This window comes from Moschus berezovskii, chromosome 9 (assembly GCF_049115385.1).
Source record: "Moschus berezovskii isolate FMDL1 chromosome 9, NW_MosBer_1.0, whole genome shotgun sequence".
Lineage (NCBI taxonomy): Eukaryota > Metazoa > Chordata > Mammalia > Artiodactyla > Moschidae > Moschus > Moschus berezovskii.
In genome coordinates, this window is record NC_142468.1 from 104,528,176 (window position 1) to 104,536,160 (window position 7,985).

A 7,985-nucleotide genomic window follows, 5' to 3' on the forward strand; every position below is an offset into this window, starting at 1 on the left:
GCAGTAAATACAGACTTAAGTGAAGTCCTCAGTCGTGTCCAATTCTTGACCCCAGGGACTGTAGCCCACCAGGCTATTAGTGTCTAAATATCCTTTGACTATAAAGTGTAAAAGGAGCAAAGAAGGCATGGATAATGGTTATAATATACTTCCCTCAATTCGTCAAATTTTAATCCTGTTCCTATCAGGGCTATCCCTAAACCAGTGCAGTAGGAGAGTCTATGTTATATGCAGAGAGAAAAGAACAGAAATTTGCTTCTTTTAGATGGGGTTTCCAGTTTGAGACAACAGTGACTTTCTTTTGCTGAATTCCAGTTGTCAATTTTACATCTAGAAAACAGCTTACTATTTATTTCCCTATTCCAAGCAAACCTGTTCAAAATGTACTTATGATACTTACACGTTCTAATAATTCTCCCAGTCCTTGTTTCTCTGACTCTTCTAATCTTCCATTAACCTGTGAATTTTCATGCTGAATGCATTTTCAATAGACTCTTGACATGATTTTAAATTGGTCTCTGCACTGAAATGTGCTAAGCCTCTCAGGTTCTGTGCCAACGTAGTGCAGGCTCTGCTCCTCTTTCTTTCAATCATATAATTGCAGTATCCTAAGATATGACATTTTATATTACCAGGATGCCAGGAAACTGATCTCACTGGAGAAGTGAAATATCACCCTTTACAAAACTGTGAAGTCATCCTGCAGTGGGAATAATTATATTTTACATAATAATTTTAACAGTGAAAGAAAAAACACTTCAACCAACTAAGTGGTACATATGAAAGCAAAATGTTGTTTGATTATCACTCAAACTCCTAGTGAGTAAGCTTTTTGACCCCCAACTTTCTGACTATCATTAGAGACATCATACAGTCTTATAAATGATCACCAACTTTTGGGAAGGCTTTCTCCAGTCACAAGGAGCCCACTACTTTGCAAGACAGTTAGTTTGTTGTTATCATGTTCAACTGGTTCTACCACCTATAGTTGAAGAAATCTCCTCCTTCAACATATTTGTTCTTCAAATATTTGAAGATGCTTTCATTTTTTCTCCATGACAGATCTTCTATTTCCTGGACAAATATGCCTGTAGCCTATTAGACCATATTTTAGATATTTTATATGTGTTACATCCCTGACTGTCTCCAGAGATTCTGCTGTAATTTATAACTGGTCATTTTTAAAGAATGGAAGATGGGATTCTGTACCATTCAGCAAACTCAGCTTTCTGTATACTCTAGTAAAAGTTTTACATGCATGAGGATACATGCACAACGTCGTATGTTAAAATATTTTCAAATAAGAGGATAATCTAAGTATTTATAAATGGGGAAATGAAAAAAATATAATATTTTAACACAATGGCATACTGCCAACAATTAAAATTGAATTTTATATATGAACATTAAGAAAGTTTAAAAATGAAATGACACAATTTAAATGATCACATTTTCACAGGCTTAAATAATTATGGATAATAAATGTTCCAAAACATCCAAGGAAGTGATAAACACCAAATTCTGAGTAGTATTTGAATGGAAGATAAGAGAAATAGTCAGGAAGTAAGATGAAACTTTTTTCAACTGGATCAGTGATATTACATATACTTTTAAAGATCTGAAGCAGCTATGGTACAATAAAAACATTTGATGTCTATGGAAGGAAATGTAAATGCATTTAAAATTTTTTCCCTATTCTTTTCTTTATGTCTTGATTGTTTTACATTAAAAGTGGCCCTCCGACTGTTCTGTATGTTACAAGTCTGATGGATAAATGACCTTATGTATTTTTCAAAACTCATAGACATGTAAATAAGTGTTTAATTTTAGTAGCAAGCATAAACAAATAAGCAAACAAGCAGAACATCAACCAGGTTGTACGGGCATCCCTCCTAGAATTCAGAATCTGAAAAACAGCTCTAAGTCTATTAGAAATGTATGACATAACTGCACTGAAGGAGGAAGGGGGGAAGGAACCACCCTACATAACTGGAGCATTCCAATTTTAACCTGAAAGTTTAAGTTAAAAATAATTATACATTAGCACTGTACTATATTTGGTAAAGTTGTTTCTCAGGGAGTATATATTACTAATTCTAAAACTGACTTGCATGTATGCTGAGGCTGAGCAAATACATAAACGTGGAGTGGAGTGACATTCAGCAAGATGGTCAGGGATAAGGTCCTCAGCTTGACTGGAAGCTTTTCTCTCTCAGGTATTTTGAATAGATTGTCTCACTATTTCCTGGTCTGCAATGTTTCTGCAGAGGAATCTACATATAGACTTATAAGAATTCCCTTTTATGTCTTGAGTATCTTTTCTCTTGCCATTCTCAACATTCCCTCTGTCTTTAACTTTTGACAATTTGATTATAATATATGTTAGTGAAGATGTCTTGATGTTCAACTTATTTCGGTTCTTTAGGTATCATGGAAATGGATGTTCATTTTCCTTCTCATATTTGGGACATTTTCTGTCACTATTTTTTTCAATAAATTTCCCTCCCCTATATTACAAAGCTATAGTAATCAAAACATCATGGTACTGGGACATGTGGTTCATCAAGGGCTTCTAAGGAAGATCAAGGCTCAGTTCCTATAGTGGTAGCCTGATCATTAATTAACTTCTTATAGGTTTTTCTTCTATGTCTTACTGTGCTATGTTTTTGCAGTCTGCATTATTAACATGAGTTTGAGCAGTTAATGATGAGTTTAAGCTCTGGCAGTTAGTGATGGACAGGGAAACCTGGAATGCCTCAGTCCAAGGGGTCACAAGGAATCAGACATGACTGAGAGACTGAACTTACTAACATTATTTAGCTCCACGTATTAACTATGTCATCTATTCTAGTTAATGCAGTGACTCCCCCTTTTTGGGCTGCTTGTCTATTAACATGAAAATCCCAATGTGGTCAAGCAGTTGGCAAAGGTTTGGCTCAGTGGAAATCGTAGTGTATTTCTCATTAGTGTTGTTCTTCTGGCAATCAGAATCTTCAGTATAGCAAAGCCTAGAATTGCAGTGGCAAGAAGCAAAAAATTCATAAATAGGTCACTAAGAATGGTGGAAAGAGGAACATTCTTATTTCTACTCTATATTTTTCAAAACTGTATATTGAAAGTTGATAACACAATGTTACAATTAACTGCTAGTTCAGTGCATACAGGTTCGCTGGTGGCTCATTGGTAAAAAAAAAACTACCTGCCAATGCAGGTGATATGGATTTGACCCCTAGGTTAGTACGATCCCTTGGAGAAGGCAATGGCAACCCATTCCAGTATTCTTGCCTGGGAAATCCCATGGACAGAGGAGTCTCATGGGCTACAGTCCATGGGGTTGCTAAGAGTCAGACATGACTGAGCACTCAGCACTCAATGCATATATCATATGTTAGAGTTCATTGTTTCCAAGTAGGTATAATCATAATGCTAGACTCTTTTCTGAGCATTTGATTGTACGTTCAATTGTTCTTTGAGCCTGGAATTGTTCAGGAAAATTGATCTCAAGGTCTTGTGTCTATTGCAACAATATTTGTCAGAGTAAAATCTGTTGCACAGGTAATCTTTGTAGAATCCTAAATACATAAATCAGACCCTTTCTGAGGCCTTGGATAGTGATCTTGGAAGAAGAACTACAAGCAGAGAGAGAAAATTCATATCTAGAGTAAAATTTCATTCCTGTAAAGACAATTTACTACCACCTGTGGAGGAGGAACTGATTGGCAAGTTCTCAATATCAATCTCTTCTACTTACAGGTAAAGTTTTAAGAGTCAGTCAGTCGGTCAGTCAGTTCAGTCGCTCAGTCGTGTCCGACTCTCCGCGACCCCATGAATCACAGCACGCCAGGCCTCCCTGTCCATCACCAACTCCTGGAGTACACTCAAACTCATGTCCACAGAGTCGGTGATGCCATCCAGCCATCTCATTCTCCGTTGTCCCCTTCGCCTCCCGCCCCCAACCTTTCCCAGCATCAGAGTCTTTTCCAGTGAGTCAACTCGTCGCATGAGGTGGCCAAAGTATTGGAGTTTCAGCTTTAGCATCAGTCCCTCCAATGAACATCCAGGATTGATCTCCTTTAGAATGGACTGGTTGGATCTCCTTGCAGTATAAGGGACTCTCAAGAGTCTTCTCCAACACCACAGTTCAAAAGCATCGATTCTTCGGCGATCAGCTTTCTTCACAGTCCAACTCTCACATCCATACATGACCACGGGAAAAACCATTGCCTTGACCAGACGGACCTTGGTTGGCAAAGTAATGTCTCTGCTTTTTAATATACTATCAAGGTTGGTCATAACTTTCCTTCCAAGGAGCAAGCGTCTTTTAATTTCATGGCTGCAATCAGCATCTGCAGTGATGTTGGAGCCCAAAAAAACAAAGTCTGACACTGTTTCCACTGTTTTTCCATCTATTTCCCATGAAGTGATGGGACCAGATGCCATGATCTTTGTTTTCTGAATGTTGAGCTTCAAGCCAACCTTTTCACTCTCCTCTTTCACTTTCATCAAAAGGCTTTTGAGTTCCTCTTCACTTTCTGCCATAAGGGTAGTGTCATCTGCATATCTGAGATTATTGATATTTCTCCCAGCAATCTTGATTCCAGCTTGTGCTTCTTCCAGCCCAGCGTTCCTCATGATGTACTCTGCATATAAGTTAAATAAGCAAGGTGATAATATACAACCTTGACGTACTCCTTTTCCTATTTGGAACCAGTCTGTTGTTCCATGTCCAGTTCTAACTGTTGCTTCCTGACCTGCATACAGGTTTCTCAAGAGGCAGGTCAGGTGGTCTGGGATTCCCATCTCTTTCAGAATGTTCCACAGTTTATTGTGATCGACACAGTCAAAGGCTTTGGCATAGTCAATGAAGCAGAAATAGATGTTTTTCTGAAACTCTCTTGCTTTCTCCATGATCCAGCGGATGTTGGCAATTTGATCTCTGGTGCCTCTGCCTTTTCTAAAACCTGCTTGAACATCTGGGAGTTCATGGTTTACATACTGCTGAAGCCTGGCTTGGAGAATTTTGAGCATGACTTTACTAGCGTGTGAGATGAGTGCCATTGTGCGGTAGTTTGTGCATTCTTTGGCATTGCCTTTAGTTGTAGTCAAAAAGCCTTCATGAAAGGGAATCCAAAGATTCAGAGTATATGTTGGTTGCTTAGTTGTGTCCAGCTCTTTGCAAACCCATAGACTGTAGCCTGCCAGGGTCCCCTGTCCGTGGAATTCTCCAGGCAAGAATACTGGAGTGGATATCCATTCGCTTCTCCAGGAGATCTTCCCAACCCAGGGATAGAACCCAGGTATCCTCATTCCAGGGAGATTCTTTACCATCTGATCCATAACCTAAATTCCAGCTGATTCATGTCTCTGTTATGTAAGTACTGGGGGGATACAGAACCAAAGTGGGCTAATAGATTACCCTTTCCCCAGACCTTAACTGCCTTCTCTATGGAGAATGGCATATAATGGACATTGATGTAAAACTAGTGAATGATAGAAATTGTGATTTTTTTAAATGGTGGGAAATCCTAGTCACATAGTCACTTGTTAAATCATGGTCAGGAACTTAATTCAGAATAAATCCTGATAGGGTTCTACAATCTGCTTTCCAAATGGTGGATGGTGCTCAGTTGTAGAGTACAAAATTTTCCTCCAGAACCCTTAGAGTTATCATTGATGCTCATCTATTTGATCTTGCTAGTGAATCCCATAATGACCTTGTATCTTGTGAATACTTCCATTTAATTGGAATTCATATGACCCAAATGGCAGGGAAGTTTACAAGGAAAAATGGAGCTGGTGGAGGAACCCCTTGAAAACTAACAATCCAATGATAAGTCACCAAACAAATGACTCGGAACAGTATTCACAATATTCTCCTGCTATTGCAGGAGAGTGAACATAAAATGGCAAAACAGAAAGTTCACGTCACTATTCTTCCAATTTTGAAAAGTTGTTGTAAAACAGTGCATTGCCTTATTTATACACAGTAAAACTAATTCTGTTCGTTGTGGTATAAACAATACTTTTTCCAACCAAAGAAGGCCCCATGTATTTACAGTTTATAAAGTTAAAGATATTGTACCATTGATATCACATCAGTAGCTCTTTATCTTAAAACAAATTTAAATTTTAAAAATTAAGGAGGAAAAGATGTCAAAAAGACAAGTAAACATAATAGAAAGAAGAAAAGATGAAAATTGCTAAGGTTTCTTGTATTTTTCATTATCACCATTAACCTTTACTTCAACTTAATCAATGCTTCCCACTGGTTAAAATGATTGGTTTTAACATGACAGTGATTCCATTCATAGGAGAAGGGGACGACCGAGAATGAGATGGCTGGATGGCATCCCCGACTCTGTGGACATGAGTTTGAGTGAACTCCGGGAGTTGGAGATGGACAGGGAGGCCTGGCGTGCTGTGATTCACGGGGTCGCGGAGAGTTGGACACAACTGAGCGACTGAAATGAACTGAACTGAACTGAACATGACAGTGATTCCATCTGTAAATATGTAGAGACACAGCTACAGTGTTAACAGTCCTGTGAATTTACTTTGTTTCCAGAAATACGATATTTCTTATGACTGCAGAACCTGGCCAGACTTCAGATAGCGACTCCTCACTTTTGACATAGCTGCCTTCATTTCTTTATTCCTTAGAGTATAGATAACAGGGTTTAAAATGGGAGTAAAGATGGTGTAGAACACTGCAAGGACTTTGTCAACTGAATAACTGCTGAAGGGCCACACCTAGATGAAGATGCATGGTCCAAAGAAGAGTGTGACCGCAGTGACATGAGCAGTCAGTGTGGAGCGGGCCTTGGCCATGCTAGCAGAGGAGTGGCTCCTAACTGTGATGAGTATCACAGTGTAGGAAAGAACCAACAGGGGGAAGGAACTCAAAGAAAGAAAGCCACTGTCTGCAACAATTAGTAGGCTGACAACATAAGTGTCAATGCAGGCCAACTTAGTCACCAGAGGGAGGTCACAGAAAAAGCTATCCACTTGATTAGGCCCACAAAAAGGCAAGTTAACAGTAAATGCCAGCTGGCTAGTAGTATGGACGAAACCCACACACCAGGAGATGAGTACAAGAATAATACATACACGGTGGCTCATGATTGTCATATAGTGAAGAGGTTTGCATATAGCAACATAACGATCATAAGCCATGGATACAAGAATCACCTTCTCACTGCCAGTGAAAAGATGAACAAAAAAAATCTGGGCCAGACAAGCATCAAAAGAAATAGTCTTGTGTTCAACCAAAAAGTCTGCAATCATTTTGAGGGTAGCAAAGGAGGCAACACATATATCTATAAAAGAGAGGTTTGCGAGCAGAAAGTACATGGGGGTATGAAGGCGGGAATCTGAGGTCACAGTGAGGATGATGAGAAAATTGCCCAGCAGTATTGCTAGGTAGATTAGTGAAAATATGAGAAACAAGAAAGGTTGGAGCTCCTGGGAATTAGAGAGCCCCAGCAAGACAAATTCAGTCACCTGAGAGTGATTTGTCTCATTCATTGACTTTGGAAAGGACTTCTCTTTAGTCACCTGAATGTGAGAGAAACAGATATCAATCAGTGAACTGAGCATGGGTTTGATTTCCCAGTTCTGCTTCATACCCTAGGACTCTAGTTTCTATTTATATTTGTATCTAAATTTTCACATATCATCAAAGATCATATAGAGAGCACGACAACACTATTCAAGAAGGATGGAGGGGAGAGATGTTCAACCACCTGGCATATCCAATTACATCAATTTAACAAATGGAATAAACTACTTAAAAATGAAATTGAGTATCTGAAATTTTTTTGACATTACAGAAATCCAGTCTAAGAATCTACAGAGACTAAATCATTTTTCTGCAATAAAGAACATAAATCCTTTTTGAACTGCTAACACAAAGGAAGATATTTTCATAGACTTAATGTTGACCAAGACAGTTAGATACAAAGAGGTGTATACTGTGCTAACCTTTT

The 7,985-nt window shown here is 38.7% G+C and overlaps 1 pseudogene; it reads right to left on the reverse strand.

The window, feature by feature from the left end:
• Positions 1–6,579: 6,579 nt before the first annotated feature.
• On the reverse strand, positions 6,580–7,623 carry LOC148776882 (olfactory receptor 4K15-like; annotated as a pseudogene).
• Positions 7,624–7,985: the final 362 nt, after the last annotated feature.